This window comes from Vombatus ursinus, unplaced genomic scaffold (assembly GCF_900497805.2).
Source record: "Vombatus ursinus unplaced genomic scaffold, bare-nosed wombat genome assembly UNPS02014818.1, whole genome shotgun sequence".
Classification (NCBI taxonomy): Eukaryota; Metazoa; Chordata; class Mammalia; order Diprotodontia; family Vombatidae; genus Vombatus; species Vombatus ursinus.
Genome location: NW_020954596.1, coordinates 68,481,143 through 68,502,795, shown reverse-complemented (window position 1 = coordinate 68,502,795; position 21,653 = coordinate 68,481,143). Strand labels below are relative to the sequence as shown.

The following is a 21,653-nucleotide window of genomic DNA, read 5'->3' as shown; positions in this document are numbered from 1 at the left end:
AAGTAACCAGTATTTGTTGTTGTGAAGGGAGAAAACTGTCTTTATTGTGCTGATATAGGGGGTGAGAGATGCCTTGATCTGGTTTCATAGGATCATAGATTTCTAGCAGAAGAGGACCTTAGTTGTCATATCATTAAAACAATTTATAAATGAGGTAACTAAAACTAAGAAAGACTGAATGACTTGCCCAGGGTGGTACAGACAGTAAGTGACAGGGCCAGAATTCAAACCCAGATTCTTTGATTCCAATTTCAAAAGTAAAAGAGAACACTAAAAACTTGGAGTGATCAAGAAGAGACTCATATAAGAAAGTAGAACTTGACCTGAGCCTTAAAGGGATCAGGGGATTACAAGAAGGAAGGACAATGACGGAGAAGTACTTTAGGGATGTGAGACAGTTTGTACAAAGGAAAAGACATGACAAACAGAATGGTTTATAAGGGGAAGAACAAAAGACTATATTTAATGTAATGTGTGAAGAGCAGTAAGGTGAAATAAATAAATCTAAAAGATTGATTGAAGCCAGGTTATGAAAGCCTTTAATTACTAAATATAGGAATTTATTTTTGAGTCTAGACACAACAAAATGGAACTGAAATTTCATGATAAAGTAGCACATTTTTCTACATCATTCAAAAAATTATATTATTGAACAGGATTAGTATGTATAGATGTGTTACTAACTTCATTGTTGAAGAGAAGTCATGAATCAATGAGATTACACATTCATTTGAAAATCTGAGTGTTAAAAATTAACAAAAACATGATTTGTCACTGTGTTGATTAACTCTAGCTCTGGAACAGGGCAGTGTATCTCAGACAAAATTTATAACCATTCAAAAGTTTGGTCTAGTCATCCACATAAAAAACAAAGCAAAGATATGAAGATTTTTCATCTAACTTAACACCGTAGATACATTGTCATTAATGAATGTGTATGCATATACACATACATATGCATACCACATATAATACATACAGATGTGTATACCGCATATAAACATATATTGACTTTTTACCTCTCACTCTGTCTTCCCTTATGTAATGCTACTCTTCTTCTCTACCATGACTTCCAATTCCTAAACCTTTCAATCCTCTCCCAATACTTACAGTTGCTTACGTCTCTTCTTGCCAGTGTACCTCCTTGGTGAACCAATTTAAGTCCACACTGTCTTTCTCTATTGAATTCCTAAGCCCCTTATCTTATCTCCGATTGTGCCAAGCTAAGCCTTAGGCTTGGATCACACTCATGATTTGTCACCTTCCCACCTACACATATGCAACTAAATGACTGTGGAGACATTCACAGAGACATTTGGACTGGATCTACTACAAATGTATGTTTATATAATCTCAACTGGACCTTCACTGCTGCTTGGCAAACCTGCTATACCTCCTTTGTCAATTTACTACCCACTCTCCATAGAAGCTCTTATAAACTTTTTTTATAAACCCTTCTCAAACCTCCCATGGCTCCCTCTCACTGCTCTCTCTCTCAACTGAGAACTTTCTCTCATATTTTACAAAAAAAAAGAGGTCATTCATCATGAACTCCTCTTTTTACCCTCTTCTGCATTTCCTATTATTTATCTGCCCTCTGCCACTTTCTCCTTCCCATCCATGATAAAGTGGTCTTACTCCTTACTGAGGTTAACTCCTCTGCTTGTTCAAATAATCCCATTCCATCCTGTCTCCTCCAATAAATGGCCTCCTCTGTCATCCCCATGCTTTCCCTTATTTTCATTCTCTTCTTCTCTACTGGCTCATTTCTTACTTTCATGTTTTCCCTATCCTGAAAAAACTCTCACTTGATCCTTTCATCCCTGCTATCATCCTATTTCTCTTTTGCCCTTTGTAGCTAAACACCATGAAAAGACTGTCTACAGTAGGTGCCTCCACTTTTTCTTCTCTCATTATCTTCTTAACATCTTACAATCTAGCTTCTAACCTTATTCCCCTGAGACAACTCTTTCCAAAGTTGCTAGTGATCTCTTCTTTGTCAAACTCAATGACCTTTTCTCAATGGATCTTTTCCTTGACTTCTCTGCACACTTTTGGCTACTTTTTCCTCCTTGCTACTCTCTTCTCTCTAGGTTTTTGAGATGCCACTCTCTCCTGGTATTCCTTCTTCCCATCTGACCATCCCTTCTCTGCCCCTTTTGCTGGATTTTCTTCCTGACCATGCCTTCTAACCATAAGTATCCATCAGGGTTCTTTCCTGGGTCCTCTTGTCTTCTCTATATATACTACTTCACTTGGTAGTCTTGTAAGGTTACCATTCTCCCAGTCCCTTAGATTCACAAACTAGAAATAATCCTGGATTCTTCACTATCTCTCACCTTTAATATCCAAGGTCTACAGCTTTAATTTTGCCACATCTCTCCAATATGTCCCCTTCTTTCTTCTGACATGGCCACCAATCTAATGCAGGGCCTCAGCATCTCACACCTGGATCAATGTAACAGCCTGCTAATGGAGTTGCCTGCCTCAAATCTCTCCCCACTCCAAGCCATTCTCCATTCAGCCACCAAACTGATTTTCCTAAAACATTAGTCTGATCATGTCACCCCCATACTCAATAAATTTTAGTGGTTTCCTATTGCCTCCAGGATCAAATATAAAATGCTCTGTTTTGCATTCTAAGCCCTTCTAAAACTACTCCTCTCCTAAGTTTGCAGTTTTCTTACATCTTTACTCTCCAACACATATTCTTCAATCCTGTGACAGTGGCCTTTCAAGAACAAGACACTCTGTCGTTTGGCTCCAGGCATGTTGTTTGGCTGTCCCCCATGCCTGGAATGGTCTTCATCCTCTACACTGACAATTGACCTCCCTGGCTTTTTTTAAGTCCAAACTAACATCCTACCTTCTACAGGAAGCCTTTTCCCAAACTTTCTTAATTCTAGTGCTTTCTCTCTTTAAATGATTTCCTATTTATCTTCTTTATAGCTTGCTTTGTGTGTGTATGTGTGTGTGTGTGTGTACACACATATACACACATATTATATATGTGTGTATATATATATGTGTATATATATATATATATTATTGCTTTCCCCATTATATGGTAAGGTGTTTCAGGGCAGGGACTATTTTTTGCCTCTTTTTGTACCCTCAGTACATATCACAGTGCCTGGCACATAGTAGGCACTTAATAAATGTTTATTGATTGATTGATAAGTATACATATACATATAATATATACATATGTGTGTAATTACATACATGCATACATACACACATATATGTATATACACAGACATAAAGGCATTACAAATGAATAATTAATTGGGTTAAGAACTAAATAAAAAGAGAACAGATTAGATTTACTTAGGGAAACTATAAGGCTCTTTTAATGATGGAAAACTTGTCCCTGAAGCAAAGACCTATCTTCTTTAATAATGAGCTACCAGTACTAGCATATGGTTGATAGTTGTGGAAAACTTTGGTTTCCTAAGAGGAGAATAGAGAAGTACATGGTATATAGGAACAAGCTGTATCCCATTACAAATAAGGAACTATGAAGAAGAACTAGAATAAATGCCATCATTTTTTAAAGTATGATAAATAAAAAAAGAGATGGGCTGCTCACAAGTTAGAACAAGTGGTAACTTATAAATTGCCTATGTGCTTTATTAATAATTTAGTGATATTAAGAAAAAGAAATAAAGCTCCAGAATTCTAGGTGGAACCCTGTCATCACCTTTCAGAAGTTTATGGACAAGAGCCACACAGGATGGATAAGCAGTGAAGAATTGCAGTCTGCATCACTGAAGGAAACATCAATATGTTTGAGCTCACAGCTATATTTAAGTATTTACATGTAGATTACTACATACATAATTATTAATTAGAACTTCTAAGTCCAAAGAGTAAAAATTATGAAAAAAGTAGATAGTATTGATAAGGATATCTTACAGAAAAACCCTTAATAGAAATAAATATGTAATTTATTCATACTTTTTTGTTAAATTCTGTTACATATGATAACAATCATCAACTATAAAATTCTTAACTACTCTGAACAATACATTGATTTGAGAGGATGCCAAAAGACTCATGATGAAAAATGCTATCTATTTCTAGAGAGAGAACTGATGAAATCTGAGTATAAATTGAAGTATTTTTTTATACTTTCTTCATTTTTGTTGCTTTTTCGTGACATGTCTAATAGAGAAATGTTTTGCATGATTGCACATGTATAATTGCCATCATATTGCTTGCCTTCTCAATGGGTGGAAGAGGGACTGGAAAGAAGATGAAAATCTGGAACTCAAAATTTTTAAAAAGGAGTCTGAAAAATAAGTAAATAATGAATAGAAAAATAAACTATCTGCTATCAAACAAAAGTTAATTTAATCCTTGTTATGTCCTTGTTATGTTCAAAAAGAACTTAATCTAATCCTTGTTATGTCTTCTAGTGTTGTGAAAAAAAATTAAGTCATATTGCGCCTTTAGTTTGAAGTTAAGTCCCTTTATAATGTATATCTGGGGGTGGTTAATTTCTGTCAAAAATCTACCAGTTTTGTTTTGTTTTTTCAGTTTCTAGTTGTATTGTGCCCTTATGTCATCAGTGATCTTTCTTGATCAATTAGATGTTTTTCAGCAATCTACAAGAACTGGTCTCAAAATAAGTCAGTCAATAAACATTTATTAAATACCTACTAAGTGCAGGGTACTGTGCTAAGTGCTGTGGATTAAAAAAGAAAGAAAGAAGGAAGTATTGGTGTTGAAGAGAAGAAAAGGGAAGGGAAAGAGGGAGAAGGAAAGAAAACAGAAGGAAAAAGAAAGTCAGGCCTTAAGGAGCTTATACTTTAATAAAGGGGAAAAAATACAAAAGTAACTTAAAAAGCAGTGGCTGGCCTGGGTGCCCTCCTTAAAAGAAGGTTCTGGGAGGATTTCTCCAATCAGAGTGAGAAGACTCAAAGGTCAGAAGTAGTGATGAGGTGTAAGTTCAGGGATGAAGAGATCTAGCCAGATGATTGGGGTCTTGTGTCATGATAGAGAAGTCCAAAAGAATCCTGCCTCTGACACACACTGATTTTATAACCTGGAGGAAATCACTTGATTCCTAAAATCTCTAGGCCCCAATGGCATCAAACTCAAATAAAAATAGGGGCCAGTAAACCATACTTGAAATTCCCTGTGAGCCACATAATAACTTAAAAAAAACTACATAGTGACATAATTTGTCTCTTATTGCATCTATTTATTTTGTTAAATATTTCTCAAATATATTATAATCTGGTTCAGAGGTACTCAGGCATGTGTCCCTCCAGCCTGTCGTTTGACACCTCTGCTCTAGAGAGCTCTCTAAGAAGTCAGAGAGAAATTGTTAACCTGCATTAGTAGGGGGAGTTTTCTTACCCAGGGGTTACCTAAAGTAATGAAATTTCAGGTCTAGTCCCTATTTCTCCCTGTTTTACTTATAGTTTCTCCTCTAGCAGCACAAGGAAGAAAGTATGTAGTGTTCTAACATGTTCCTCCTTTCTCTTCTTCCCAAGTGAATGCTTATGATGTTACCTAAGAGAACACTTGACTGAGAATTTTTGACATTCCAACATTCCCCACAGACTTGCAATTTAGCTAATGTTGATGACTAGCAAAAATTGATACCATTGAGAGATTTGAATAAATCCTCTCAATTGTTGAAAGAACTAATTAGGGTGCTTTGTTGGTTTCTGAATAGATGGAGAGTATTCCCTGGAATCAGAAGGAAAAAGAACGATATGATTTGTAGTCTTAAGAACATTGTTAGACCTAGAAAAAAATCTTAGGGGCTCTCTATAATTTAACTCTCTCTTTTTATAAAGGAAGAAATGAAGGCACAGAGGGACAAAATGACAGAGCTAGGATTTGAATCTTGGCTCAAAAGTCCATAGTATAGTCCACTATAGGACACAGACTTTGAAGCTGTTGTTGGATGAAGAACAATAGCAGCCCTGCTCCATGGGCAATTTTTCCTCTCCCTCTGTTACTTGATTTTCAAAAATTTTTTTGAGCTTTTCCATGGCCTGAGATCAATTCATATTTTTTTTTTGGAGGTTTTGGATGCAGGAGTTTTGACTTTATTGTCTTCTTCTGAGTGTGTGTTTTGATCTTCCTTGTCACTACTGTCACCATAATCAGAATTTTTTTTCATTGTTTGCTCATTTTCCCAGTTTATTAATTGACTTTTTAAGTCTTTGTTAAAGTAGGACTCTGCTTTTAGGGTGAATGACACACCATTCCAAGCTTCAGGGGTTTTGTGCAGCTGTTTTCAGAGATACTTCTAGGGACCTGTAAGTTTCCTGTTTTTCCAAGGTGGTATGATCTAAGGAGAGGTGTTTACTACACTCCTGGCATGAGATTTAGTCTGTGGGCAACCGCAAGCACTCTTTTCTGCCTTAGAACTGTGAGGAGGGTCCTCTCTCCACTGTGGCCGCAAGTTCTGCTATACTAGTGTTCCTCCTCACCCTTGGACTGCTACCCCAAATTGTGACCTGGATCTGAGAATCAGCAAAGCAACAGGGTCCTGCCTCAGTGCTACCAAAGAGACCTCTGTATATCCTTCTGACCAGCTATTCAATGCCCTTACCATCTGTGGTCTGAGAGCTCCAGAAGCAGTTGTTGCCCCTGCCACACTGTTGATTCAGTGGCTCCCAGGGTCTGCTCCTGGTTTGCTGTGGCCAGGGCTTTGCTGGTGTAGCCTATGCTGAACTGTGCACCACTTTTACCAGGTGTGACAGATCTTTGCTGCTGACTTTCTAAGTTGTCTTTGACATCTATGGGCTGCAAGGTCTGGAAACTGCCAGTATTGCCACTGATTCAGTTGCCCTGAAGCCTGCTCCTAGGTTGCTGGGGCTTGGTCTGTGCTGGCATAGACTATGTTGGACTGCACTTCTCTTTCACCCTGGTGCAACAGACCTTTTCTGCCAACCTTCCAAGCTGATTTGGCCTAGGCATTTATTTTATTCCATCTTTTTGTGGGTTCTGCTGCTCTAGAATTTGTTGAGTCATTTTTAAAGATATTTGGAGGGGCTGGGGGAGAACTCAGGGAATTCCCTGCCTTTACTCTACCATCTTGGCTGCACCTCTATGTTTTTTTCAAATTCTTTTATTCTTCTAGTCTCTTTTGAGTCACATACACTTTTTTGCCATTTTCAGAAGCTCTTCCAGTATTTCACAATTAGTTCATTGGAGAAGAAATATGGACTTAATAAACTAATGGACAAGTAGGGGAGATTTTTAAAAAGGCAAGAGAAAATAAAGAGTAAAAGGCAGGATTTGAATCCAGGCCTTACTGGCTCAGAAGTTGTTTCATTGTCATGCTGCCTCCTTGAAAGGTCTATGAAGTAGTGATTATGCCTTCTGAAGTAAAAAATGAAATTTTTAAATGATTGCATAGTTGATTCCAGGTCTTTTTTTTTTTTAGCATAGGTTGCCTTTCACTCCTTTTAGAAGAGTTTGTCAAATCATTGTAAAATTTGAATATTTTCTGGCATAGCTAGTAATATTTTATTTTATCCTTTAAAACAATTATATAAATTAAATTAATTATCTTTTTTTAACCCTCTGCTTACAAAAGGAGAAAAACCAAAATGGTGAAACCTTACAACCTTATGGGAAAAGCCACCATACCTAAAGCAAATTTGCATTTAGTCACAATACGAAATAGTAGCTAGAGAGTTAGACTTCCCTTTGGGTAAACCTAGTTTCAAATCTCTCCTATCTACCTATTGCCTGTGTGACCTGGGACAATTCACTTAACATTTCTGAACCTCAGTTTCTCTTTAAAATGGGTATAGTAATACATATAGTAACTACCTCACAGGATTGTGAAGATGAAATGAGTTCATGTATGAGAAGTAATTGACAAACTTTACAGCACTATATGCATGTTAGTTATTATTTCTTTAGGTTAATTAATGGGAAATGGGTCAGGGATGCTGAGGGGGTACTTAGAATAAATTTAAAGCCATTTAAATTCTTTTTAAGGTGTTGTTTGAGGGAATGAAAGAATATGCCAAGCACATCAAGGAGACATTTGAAATCACACTTACTGAAACTGTCCAACTTCACAAGGATTTAAATCACACTGAAAAGTGGCAGCATATGCCAATTCAAACACTTTCAAAAAGTCTTCCTGAAAGCCCTAATTTCAGGCATTACCAAGGAAACAGAGACCAATTAAGTAAATCAATTAACAACACAACAAATTTGACATGATGGGTGGAAATTTACTTTAGAGAAGAAAAAAGGAAAATACACTTCTGATATAGAACTAATATTTCAGATCTTTTGACTTACAGAAATTCAGAATATAAGCAACAAAATAATACATAGACTTTTCAGGCAGAATCTTTAATCCACCAGATGTTGCATCAATTTTGGGGAAGCACTCAGAACCATCTTAAGGGGAAAATGATGACTAATGTTTTGAAGAAGAAAATCATGGGAAGTATATTAAATCATTTAAAATCTGTGGAAATTAGCAAGCTGGACCTGTATTTGAATGTGATATATCAATTAAAGGATAATTGGGAAATGGTAGAGGAAATGTAAGGAATAGGATATTTACTATTCATTAAACCATAAATGGACATAGTACAACATACCTTAGGAAAACTAGAAGGAATAAAGACAAGGTCACAAGGCTAGGTCACATCACATACCATTACATTATCCCTAGAGTATAATTATACTCTTGCTAAGGAAGATCATTGAAAGAGAAACAGAATAATTTTGTAATTGAAGAGGATGTATGTTAAAGATCAGTTAGGACAATCGCCTCCTTTTGCACATTCAGAAACCAAAGCCCAGTGAGGTTAAATGGCTTGTGCAAGTTTATTCATGTGGTCAGTGGGAGAAAAGAATTTAGTATTTAGGGGTATTAATTTTAAGTCACATGACTCAATGCCACAAGATCACAAGTCACCCAATCCTTTGCATATTGTATCTTATTTACTTGCATCCTATGATTGTAGAGGTCAAAACAGTTGAGTCTAAATGAACGAACTAAAACTCTTTCTAGGGAAATAGGAATTTATTGAGGTTATATCAAGCAAAATAAATGGAGCAAAGGAAAATGTGCTCAATGGGGAATACTGTTAACAATAGGTAATCCAACCAATGTTGGGGTTTTTTTGCCTGACTGTTTAGAAGTTCTTTTGTACTTTGGAAAGCATGATTGAAAAAAAAGTCATGTGATAATTGGTATTTCATTATGAAAGAGCACTTAATTAGATTGGACAAATTTAACTGAGATCTTTAAATTCTTTCTCTCTTCTAGGACAATGCCTAAACCACTACAAAGGCTCCAAGACATGGATATTATAGTTTAACACATCTGGAACCTCTTGCTATTTTTTCTTTTACAAAGTTCATTGAAAATCAATTAGCATGTTGATACGATATTGATCAGTTTCCCCTCATTATAGATCTTACTTTTAAAATGGTAATTCTTTGAAAGGAAAGTTATACAAATGCACTAAAAATTGAATACAAAATTTTTATATAAAGACAAAACTTCTTGTAAGAACTGTGTTTTCTTGTTGATTTCTAAAAGTAAGTAAATGAATTTTTGCCCCACAAATACAAATTTAATGTCTTGCAACATCAAATAATGATATAGGGAGTCCTAGAGAATGGAGAATCCTAAAATATCAAATACATATGGAAAACAGGACTTTAAAATATGGGGAAAAATAGTCCTACAAATTTAATTTTATATGAAAATGTGGCCAACTTAACTTTTATATTTCAAGGACATATGCTTTCATCAATGGGGGAACTTCACGAACAAAGATCTTAAACAATTTGTGCTATATAGCCTTAGAAATTTGACTGAGGCTCAAGAAGATGTTTTGACTTACTCATGGTTGGACAATCAGTAAGTTCCAAAGGAAGTATTTGAAAACATGTTTTTTCTTGATTCCATATTCAGAACTCTTCACACTACCTATACTATGCTAAATTCTCAATATTCTTTAATTTTAAAACTCTGTAAATACCTTTGATATTCTTTACCTCCTTTCCTCATCATGTGTCTCTTTGATGATATCATTAATGACACCTCTTGCATACCTATTAATGACCTCTTTTCCGTTGCCCTTTAGGTGAATTACAGATTTTGAGTATTCAGACATTTTGGTATTCCAAGATTCAGAGACATATAACATAAGTAACAGAAAATTAATGTCAAGAGACCAGTAATTTTGTTGCTAATAATAATACATAATAACCTAGAGAAAAGCCACAGCTCCCCCAGGTCTTTTTAGTCTTGCTCCAAGACTATTTGCCTGGTAACCAAGGGCATTATGTTGATTAAAAATAACCTAGTCATCTTTTCTTGATGCAACTCCTTTGAAATTTTAGTAAGTAGAGTTCTTAGAATGTTTGGAGAGAAAAAAATTATCTATTTAATCCAATTAATTAGAATTTAACTTATCTTTCTTATCTAGAACAAACTCCAAAATAGCCGGTCCATTTCCTACTTGAGTCTCTATAGTGTTCAATTTACCAAGTAATACCTCTTTAGTGTTCCAAATTAGGTACAAAATAAGAAGGATTTATTAAATCCTTCTGCATTTCTGAAAGATGAAATTATAAGCAAAAGAAAACAAGAGAGTCTGTACAAGATATGAATTTGCTGTCACATTGGCTTTGTTCTGACCCATAATTTAGCCAGAGTCCCCTCCTTATTTGCAGTTTCATTTCTCACAATTACAAAGTCTGTGGCCTTGTGTCTTCACATACCTAATGTGGCCTAGAAGAGGTCATCCAGAGACATTATCTTCCCAGGAATAATTTTGAGGTTTGTATTTTTAGGATTGATGTAAAATACACTATTATCTTTAGGTATGACATTTTCATAGATTTGTATATTCACTGGTGAGCTGAAAATTTTATTTAAAAACCTATGTGTTCAATAGTTCAACTTGTAACTAGATATGTATCTGTTCATTACTCTACTAAGAAGTCATTTGTTTCACAGCCCCCATTAAATGTCTTTCTCTCTACAAAAATTAGATAGATAGACAGATGGAGATAGAGATATATGTGTACATAAGTGTGTATACACACACATCCATATTTTCAGTTTCACCTTTACTGGTATTCTATGTCTTTTGGCTAGAATACTGTAAAAGTACTCTTTGCCAATAAACCCAGAAATCAGAAATGGACATATGAATTAGAAAATCATCTCCATAAAAATGGTAGTCAAAATCCTGTGAGAAAACGAGATTGCCAAACGATAAAGGATGGAGAGAGAAAATAATAAGAGGAATATGCATAGAACCTTGGTGAACATCTGCATTATTGAAATAGAAAGGGTATGAGAAGGAAAAGAGACAGAGAAGCAGAAGGTAAAAAGACTAATAGGAGAAAATTGAATTAATATGTTATTTATAAAGCTGAAGGACAATGTGTGTGTGTGTGTGTGTGTGTGTGTGTGTGTGTGTATCTCCCATATCTAAAGATCTGGGATCCAAAGACCAAGGATCTAGCTCTTCTAGACTCTGCCACTTACTAACATAATACCATTATTATACAAATAACTTAACCTTTACAAGCTACCAGAATGTGACTAGTAAGGTCTAAATGGGGCTTTGCAAATATACGCCAACAACAAGCAAAATACACTTCCTTTAAGGAAGTGGTTAAGAGTTTGCTTTTCCTATGAGGTTAAGTTTCGTTCTCATTACTAGTTTATCAGACATTGGGGTTGTCTACCAAGGATTTTCTGTCTGATCAAAGGATCATAGATTTAGAGATGGACAGGACCCAGAGGCCAAATAATGACATCCTCTCATTTTACATGTGAAGAAACTGAGGCCCAGGGAAGTTATGTGACTTGCCCCAGGAATCAAAGGTAATAAGGATTCGAGGCAGGATTTTAACCAATAATAGTTTGCCCCTTTTCCTGTTGCAATCATGCTTTTTCAATCTCAGTCCAGGTTCTCAATGTGTTGCCACTAGATTCTTCCAGATGCCATAGCATAGAGGCCTTGCCCTTTGTGCTGGTAACATCTTCCCTCTGCTCTGTTCCCTCTGCTCCACAACTGTGCCACCTTGTTTCTCTCAAAACTACTGCCTCCTCTTCCCAAACTATTTCTGTTACAGTTGGAAATTCTTAGTTGTCTCTGTTTGAGTTTTTCATCTGTAAAAATGGAATTATAACAATGACACAATACTATAACTACCTACCTAAAATGTGTTGTAAGGATTAAAGGAAACATGTAAATGGAGTTGTAGTCATAAAGCACTGAATAAATACCAGTTAATATGACTTCTCTTGTCCAGTGACCAGTTTATTTTAATGTCTCTCACTTACTAGGGCTTTGGTAAATGTTTGTTGAATTGAACCGCATTAAATTGTTGGCAAAGCAAAAAGTGACCATCTTGGAAATAATCAATAGCACTGCTACCAGTGGTCTCGGTATCCTAGACTGTATGATTACTTTTAAAAAATTGCTTATAAAAGTGATGATGTTGGAAATCAAATTCTACATTTAAGAGTTCTGTAATTTTTATCCAAAATTTTTTTTCAAATTACAATCAATAATACACTACTATTGGAAAGTGAGTTAGCCCAGCACTAGATCTTATTGACTTATTGCACTGCAATATTTAGTAGAATCACTTAATTAGCTGCTTAATTATGTACATAACCTATGTTGTTTTCATTATATATTCAAGACAAAAGTTTATACAATCATATCATAGATTTAGAACTGAAAGAGACCAGAGAAGCCATTCAGTTTAAGTTCTTTGTTTTACAGGTGAGTCTCAATCAACAAATATTTAGATGAGGGAATCTGACACAGAAACATTAGGTGACTTGCCTTTGATCGTGCAGGTAGTGTTAGAGACAGGATTTGAACCCAGGTTTTCCTGACTTCAAGTCAAGTCCCATAACATGTTTTTAGTCATTTTTTTCTGCATTATATAATGTATATCTTATATTAAATTATGGACACTAGTTAAAGATTTGAATATTTATATTTTTTGCTCCATTGCACAAAACTTTATCACAATATTATCATCTACTAACAATTGGTATCACTGAGCTCAAGAATGCATCTACATTCAGAGAAAACTGCACGACAAGAACAAAAATTTATGTAACAAAAATGATATAACAACTAACTGAAAAATTTTAGAACTATTTGACACAACGATAAACCATGAGTCCTAAAAATGAATATGAAGCATGCCACTCCTTTGTTAACAGAGAGATGATGAATGTAAAATTCAAAAAGATACATAAGTTAAGACATGGTGAATGTGAGAATATGTTTTGCTAGATTATGTAGTTATGTATTAAGGTGTGTGTGTGTGTGTGTGTGTGTGTGTGTGTGTGTGTGTGTTTAATTCGTTCCATTGAGGCAAGATATTGAGAAGGACAAATTAAGAAAGATAAAAGCAAAGGATAATATGCTATGATACAGCACATGGATAGCATTATAATTTATTGCTGTGCAGCAATTTTACTCTGAATGGAAAAGCAAGACCCAAACCACACTGCCAAAGAGGAATTATGAAAATGAGGTATTTCAGTGTACTGCTTTGATTGGGTTGAGCTGCTTTTGATATTGATGGTAATGAAGTGGGAGTATTAATTGAAAATAAAATGTTACATGTACAGGCTTTAAAGAGGACATCATTTGTATTTTTAAGTAATTGTATGTTGGTATATGTATATATATATACATACATACATACATACATACATATAACAGTCTAATGAAATTTAAAAAAATAATCTAGAGAATGTCAAAATGCTTTAGACAAAAATGCAATAAATTATTTAGTGTTTAGGTGTTGCTAAGAGTGAAAAATCTAGGAAGATAGGATTTTTACAGCTGGGAGGGATTTTATATGTCATCTAATCTGACCATATCATTTGAAAGATAAAGTAAGATGATTAGTCCAAGGTCATAAGGTAATGTCAAGGTGACTTTGTTTTTTAGAATGAAGTTTTGGAAATATGTATTTGTTAAAAGATATTTGTCATCTTTGGAATGATGCAACTCAATCTTGAATAGTTGAAAGTAATTATTCTCAGGAATAATAGTATGAATAAAAACTTCTTAATAACGTGAATATAATTAAAACTATTTTTTAAATAATTTCATTAATGCTGTGAAATTACTTTTGCTCAGTCTCTTCGTATATGAAGTCTGCACCTCATTAAATATTATTGAGTCAGGTCCTGCCATTTTGTTCAAAATTATGTTTCTGGCATTTAACTATTCAGCCCTAAATGTTAAGAGTGTCGATTATATAAGCATCCATCTCTTTCACTACTGTCTCCTATCAAACATTAATGGTGGAAGCTCTAATTCATTTCATACTCTTTCAGTTATCTACCCTGGAGAAGGCTGATATTGTAACAGTGTTCTGACAACCTCTGGTAAGTAATTACTCTTAAAAAATATCTTAGTAAACTCAATTTACTCCAGAGGTCTTTAAAATGATATCTCATTAAAATGCAATGCTTTTTCAAATGACAAGGTCATCCAAAAATGCAAAACTGTACTTTATCTTCATCAGACAAATACTCCTTTCAATAAAAATCTTGCAACTTAAATTTCCAACTAGGATAAGGTGATTCTTTCTTGAAATACAAAAAAAAAGATAAAATGTTTCTTTTTACAGTCACAATAACAATGAAACATCATATAACACCCTAAGTTGAAAAAAAATGGTCTTTTTTACACATTAGGGAACATCAAACTAATGTCAAAGAATGAATTTGAAATTGCTTACTGTAGGCTACCATTATTTAATATCATTCCCTTAATTTATAAATGTTTCCTTGCTCTTTCAGTAAAATTTACAGTAGGGCTAGTATGAGTCCTAATTTTATGTAGAATGGTGCTTGGAAAAGGGACCCAAACTTGAATTCAAGAAAGGCCTGGATTCTTATCCCACTTCTGAAATGTACTAGTTGTGTAACCTTGAGCAAATCACTTAATGTCTGTGTGACTCAATTTGCTAGTCTGTAAAGCAGACACAATTATATATGTGGAATCTGCCTCACAGGTCTATTTCTAAGCTGAAAGGAGATTGTTAAGTCTTGTAAAACTTCATGTGTTTTAATAACTATTGATAGCTATGACTATTATTTACCATCCTTGTTTATGTTGTTATTAATATTGCAATCCTATCTTGTTTATTTTTAATATTATGCAGATAGAAATGGCACTGAAATCAATTTTTATCCTATTGTTAATTTATAGAGATAATTAGATGGACTGGTGGATAAAGTATTGGATTTGGAGTCAGAAACACCTACTCTCAGCTTCAATGTCCTTATCTGTAAAATGGGGATAATAATAGCACCTCCCTCCCAAAGTTGTTGTGAGGATCCAATTAAATGACATATACAATGCTTTGCAAAAATTCAACCACTACATAAATGCTATTATGCTTAATGTTGTAATGACTATTAATCAGATGTATTAAAGAACTGATTTGTGTAATTGCATAAAAGTATTAGGATATAAGCTTATCTTTGGCAGGCTCACTGAAACCATATTTTGTCCTCATCCTGTTTCCATATAATCTTGATCTGCCCTAGAGGGTCTCTAAATTTTGAAAGCTTTCTATTGCACATAGTTTTTGAAAATTTGAGTATTTGATGTAGTGATACCTATTAGAATATCATTCTCAATATATCAATGTTATGTCTGGGAATTATAGGAAATAATTCTGTCCCTAACGATGCCATGATCCAGGTACAGTATTTTAATTGAATTTTCTGGAATGTTATGAGTTGAATATTTATACTATGAATATGTCATCTGTCAATCTATAAAAGATAGCCAGCTTTTGACTTATAATTCTAGTCATGAAGTCCTGTCTTGATAGATGTTAAATAGGTATAAATTTTTACAGCTCTCTATGATGTGCTGCACAGTTGCTTTATATAATCTACATCAGTCACTGTCTGGACTATGTAAGAATAACATTCCTTTAATTTTGGGTGGCAATGACTCACTCCTCAATTGCAATCCTAAACCCCTCTATTTCCATAAACATAGCCTCAAGACCCAGTGATTTTATTTTTTTTTAATTTTTCTTTGTTGACATATTGTTGGTTCAATTCAAGTGGTGGTCACCTGTGGAGTGCCTTTTCATTCTGTTCTTGGATCTTATCCACTTTATAAGCTCCATCCAGAGGTTCTTTCAGTTACATTGGTCAAATCTCATGTTATATTCTTATTATCAGCCTTTACTATTGCTCAATGGAGTGACAGCTTGTTTGAAAAATATTTCTTTTTTCCCCTCTATAAAATATATGATCTAGAAATATCTATCAATAATTTTCTTTCATTTTTGTTAATCAAGGATTAAATATCCATTCTATAATTGCTATAGAAAAGGCCAGGGCCATCTCTAGTCATCCTAATCTGTATCTTGCCACTGGACCCAGATAGCTCTGGAGGAGAAAGTGAGGCTGCTGATTTTTCACAGCCCTCCCTCACTTAAATCCAATTCACTTGCATGTCATGGCATCACTTCCCTGATGTCATGGTCCTCTTCAAGAATGAAGGACAAACGAAATAGAAAGGGGCAGCTAGGTGGCACAGTGTGTAGAGTTCTAGGCCTAGAATCAGAAAAATTCATCTTCCAGAATTCAAATCTGTCCTTTAATACTTACTAGCTATGAGACTGTGGGAAAGTCACTTAACCCTCTTTGCCTCAGTTTCGTCATTTGTAAAATAAGCTGAACAAGTAAATGGCAAACAATTCCAGTATCTTTGCCAAGAAAACCCCAAAGGGGTCACAGTGAACCAGACATGACTGTAACAATTGAACAACAACATAGTTGCCTTAGGTTGATTATGGACCCTGTGTTTCAGTTATGTTATTTGAGTTTTGTTAGATAGTTTCTATATCTGTTATGGTCCATTTTACAGTTCCCAAGGTATAAATTAAGACTGGTAATATATGGGTGTTAGTTGTTTTAACTGTATTCTTTTCATTGATCTAGAAATTAGGATGTCATTAAGTTTCTTAACATATTCAGCCAGAGCTTTCACTTGTTGCTGTATTTGGCACATCTTGACTGGTACAGATCAAGATATTTGTGTTATTTTCATTTATTGATTCAATATGATTTCAGGATTTGAGCTCAGATTTTCCTGTTACTATCTATATAATTAAAGATTCTATAAAATAAAAGAATAATTGCATGTGTTTTGATGGAGTTACATAGCTTGATATGATTCATGTATATAAAGTAATTAATAAAAGGCTTTGGAAGGACTCCCTCTTTAATTTGGAAGCTATGCTTAGTTTTATTTAGGAGACATAATGAGGAATTTGAGTTTAGGCAAAGGCAAAATGGACCTCTCAGAAAAATCCCACATTTTATATCAATTGTTTTTTATACTAATATGTTAGTGGTATGTTTCAAATATGGAATGGTATTCCACGTGGACACAAAATACTCTCACATTCACACTATTCTTGTGGCTATTTATATGTATGTCATGAATCAATAAATCACAAATGTAGAAATGAGTTAAAGGCATTGTGATCCTTCAAAAAAAAGCATAAATGTTATGAAGCTTTAAGAAAGCTTGTTCTATAATCAGCAAATATATATTCAAATATAAATTCTTCTTTGTATCCTAAGACTTTCTGGCATATTGCTTTTGCTCCTGAGTCAATGCATGATGTGTGTGTGTGTATGGGTGTGTGTGTGTGTGTGTGTGTGTATTGTGTATGTTTATACAAGCTGTGAATTCTTTCTATGAATTATATAAACTGTAAAACTGGCTTATAGTTTGAGGGGTTACCAATGCTCTCCTTTTTGATATTAAATATATGATGATTTGTGTACAGAATGTAAATGGACATATATATGTTTGAGAGGAAGTTGGTAATGTGCCTTAACCAGTAATCATGTGCCACTGTGAAGTGTTTGAGGCAATAATTATAGACCTCATCCAGTACCACGGTTTTCAAATGTTTCAGAGAAGCTAGTTCTAACTATCTGCCTTGGTGTAAAAGTTCTATTGTTAATTATATTAACAGTGTGCAAGCATTTTTTTGTTTGTTTCTTTTTCATTTAATCCAACTTACAGATCCATTGAATGAGATTTCTTTCACTCATATAGACTCCAAATTATATCACATCCTTCTTCTTTAGGGCTTCTGCCTTACATCTGATTTCTTCAATTCTCAAGCTTCCTTCTGTAGGAAAACTTTTGTCTGATGTTGGGATTGTTTTTGTTTTTTTGATCTACTTTCATTTCATTCCCTTAATTCTTTTCCTTTTGCTTTCAATTGTTATTAAGATAAACTGAGAGTTTCTGTTGTTATTTTGTTTCCTGAGTTCTTTTAACAATTTTTGTTGCTGTACTTATATTGCAATATAGTATCAATATCACACTGATGTTTTACAATCTGTTTACCAGCTAAATAGTGTTATAAACACCAAATGCCTTTCTATAGATCTTCAGTAGCCTTACTGGCACACATTTGACAGTCTGGTAAAGCCCAAGGACCATTCCTCAAAAGAATGTCAGTTTTATTTTTAATTCCTATCTGAAGGAAATGCTAAATTTCATTTAGAAGATGGTGAAAATAAATCCATATTTTTCCCATCCAAATTTGCAGGCCCTTCTATGAATGCCACATTAAAAACAAGTGGTATAGAACAAGATTGAGAAAAATAAAAATTTGCCCATATCAAGTAAATTTCCATGAAAACCTGAATAAAAGGAAGAAAATTTTTATTTATTATTGAAAAACCACTTTTTATTATGAGTATTTTATTTCTGATGCACATGCTATTTTGCATGATTGTCTCAATAACCATGGCTCTGATTCATACAGTGCCTTAAGCTTTGTAAAGTACTTCACTTACCTCATTGTCTCATCTGATAGTTGCACTAACCCTATGAGGTAGGTGCTATTTATTTTTGTTGTTGTTCAGTTGAATCTTTGTGACTCCATTTAGGGCTTTCTTGGCAAAGATAGGTTTGCCATTTCCTTCTCCAGCTCATTTTGCAGGTGAGAAAGTGATTTGTTCAGGGTCACACAGCTAGTAAGTGTCTGAAGCGAGATTTGAACTCAGGAAAATGAGTCTTTCTGACTCCTTGTTTGGCACTGTACCACTTAGCTGTCCAGGTGGTATTTTACAGATGAGGAAACTGAAGATTAGAGAGGTTATGTCACTTGTTCAGGGTTACAGGCCTAAAAAAATTCCTCTGTAAAATGGGGATAATAATATCAGCATATCATAAAATTGTTGTAAGAATTAAAAGATATAATATCTGTAAAACCCTTTAAAAACTTAAAGAACTATATAATTTATTGTAATTGTTGCTGCTGCTATTATTATTTAATTGGTTATTTGGTAGTAACAGGATTCAATCTAACTCCAGATTTTCTGACGTCACACATAGAACGTTACTTTTTTCAATATTTCCCACTTATTTTCAAAATAAGATCTTAAAATGTTATCCTAAAACAAAAGTCATGAATTGGTGATTCTAATCCATTATAAGTTTTTAATATAGGAAAGAAGGAAACAAACATTTGTTAAACACCTACTATATGCCAGGCACCATGCTAAACACTTGACAAATATTATCTCATTTGATTCTTACAACATCCCTGAGATGTAGGTGTCATAATTTTCCCTATTTTATGGTTGAGGAAATTGAAACAAACACAGGTTAAGTGATTTAGCCAGGGTCACACAGCTATTATCTGAAGATGGATTTAAACTCAAGTCTTCCTGATTCCAGATCTAGTGTCCTATCTGCTGCACTACTTAGCTTCCTTGATGATAATAATAATAATAAAGATAATGTGTCCTCAAAGAATACCCTAGAACTGTATATTCCCTCCTTGTATCCTTCTTGTGTGTAGTGATTATAGTGTCCTGGAAAGTCATATTGTTACTGCCGAAAAGAATTAGAATAGTTTATTCCTCTGAAACTGGGCCCACCCATAGTTCTAGGGTATTTGACTTTAATACCTGTTCTGTAGCCTGATAACAATTATGGATGGTTCATGTGTTTCTTTATGAGATTCTTCTTGGAGCCAAATTCCCATCCAGCATATACATAAGAATTCTTAGAATGTTCAGTTCCATTTGAAGTCATATGTCAGCATAATTGAACAGAGAAACTCAAAAGAGCAATCTTTTTCACACACATTTATAGCACTTCTTTCCTCTGTGTAAATTGAAATGACTGATGCATTATTTCCAATATTAAAGCTCTCTTCTTCTAGTATCTAGGAACACTAAGAAGTGAAGATAGGCAAAAAATCATCTTTATCTTAAACAGTAAAAAAAGCATTAATACATAGTAGAGGTGGCCCTGGGTTCTCAAAACCTTGGTTAATAGAGAGCAAGAAATAGCCAGGAAGCAAACTAGGTCTAAGCTAGCTTAAGAGAGACATGTCACTGAAAAGATGCTTCCCTGGTGATATGGATAGAGTCTTGGAGTCTCCAGGTACTCTGAAATCAGAGTACCTAGATATGAATCCTATCTTGGACACATGCCATCTGTCTAATTTTGGGCCAGACTGGACCTTCATCTCCTCCTCTTCAAAATGAGAGGGTTTAATGAGGTGGCCTCTGAGGCTCCTACCAGCTCTAGAGTTCTGGTCATATGAATATATTTAGCCAGAGCAACTCAAAAACTGCCTACTAAATTATGGAGATGTTGCAATCAGTGTCAATGGAAAAAAATGATCAAGACACTCATTCGTTTAAAAAAAATATTATGCACCTACTGTGAAAGAAGAATAACATGGGCAAGTATGAAAAAGGGTGTGTAGGGCTGGATGGGCTAAAATTTGCATATATGTAAAATGAGAATGCCCATATTGATGATATCAGAGATCTATTGACACATGAAGGAGTGTGCTGGGCACTGGGCAAGGCTCATAGGATTCAAAGATGAAGAACACCACAGCTCTTTCTTTCAAGATGATTGTAAACTAATAGGTGTGATAATACATGGAAACAAACAAGTATGATACTACATAATGTGTTGTAAGGCCTCAAATATAACTTTTAGCATAAAGGGATACAGGGAGAGTTTCACAGAGGAGGCAGGCCATGAAAATCAGATTTTTTTAAAATTACTAAATCATATTGTTTGCTTTCTGAATAAGTATGTTCTGCAAAGACACAGTTTGGTCTAATGAGAAGTATACTTGTCAGGAGCCAGGAGAGTCCTAGGTTCAAGTTTTATCTCCAATGTTTGTCAGTTTTTTGGCTATATTCAAATCACTCAAACTGGTTGAGCCTTAGTTTTCATAACTTTATAATGGGGATAACAATAGTACCAACTTCATGGAGTTATTATGAGCCTCAAATGAGCCGATATATGTAAAGTACTTTGCGAACAAAGTGCTCTATACATGTTAACCATTATCATTCTTGACTCTATCTACATGTGGTGTGGAATAACAGCTCTGAGAATCATTCTAATATGACCTGTGATGGTAGGAAATGGTAATATCAGTAAGTTTGAAGTCCTGACTATTCAACTCATGTCATTATAGATAGATAGATGGAGAGATGGAGAGATATCATCAGTCTATTTTGACCAAAGAACAAAATTGTGGTTACAGTTAATTGCATCTTCAGAAGTATTCAATTCCTCTCTTTGTAAACAGTGTTATTCTCA

At 34.5% G+C, this 21,653-nt stretch overlaps 1 pseudogene; it reads right to left on the bottom strand.

The window, feature by feature from the left end:
• LOC114023824 overlaps nt 1-7,309 on the bottom strand; it is a 41,993-nt pseudogene extending 34,684 nt beyond the window's left edge.
• Between the last annotated feature and the right edge of the window lie 14,344 nt (nt 7,310-21,653).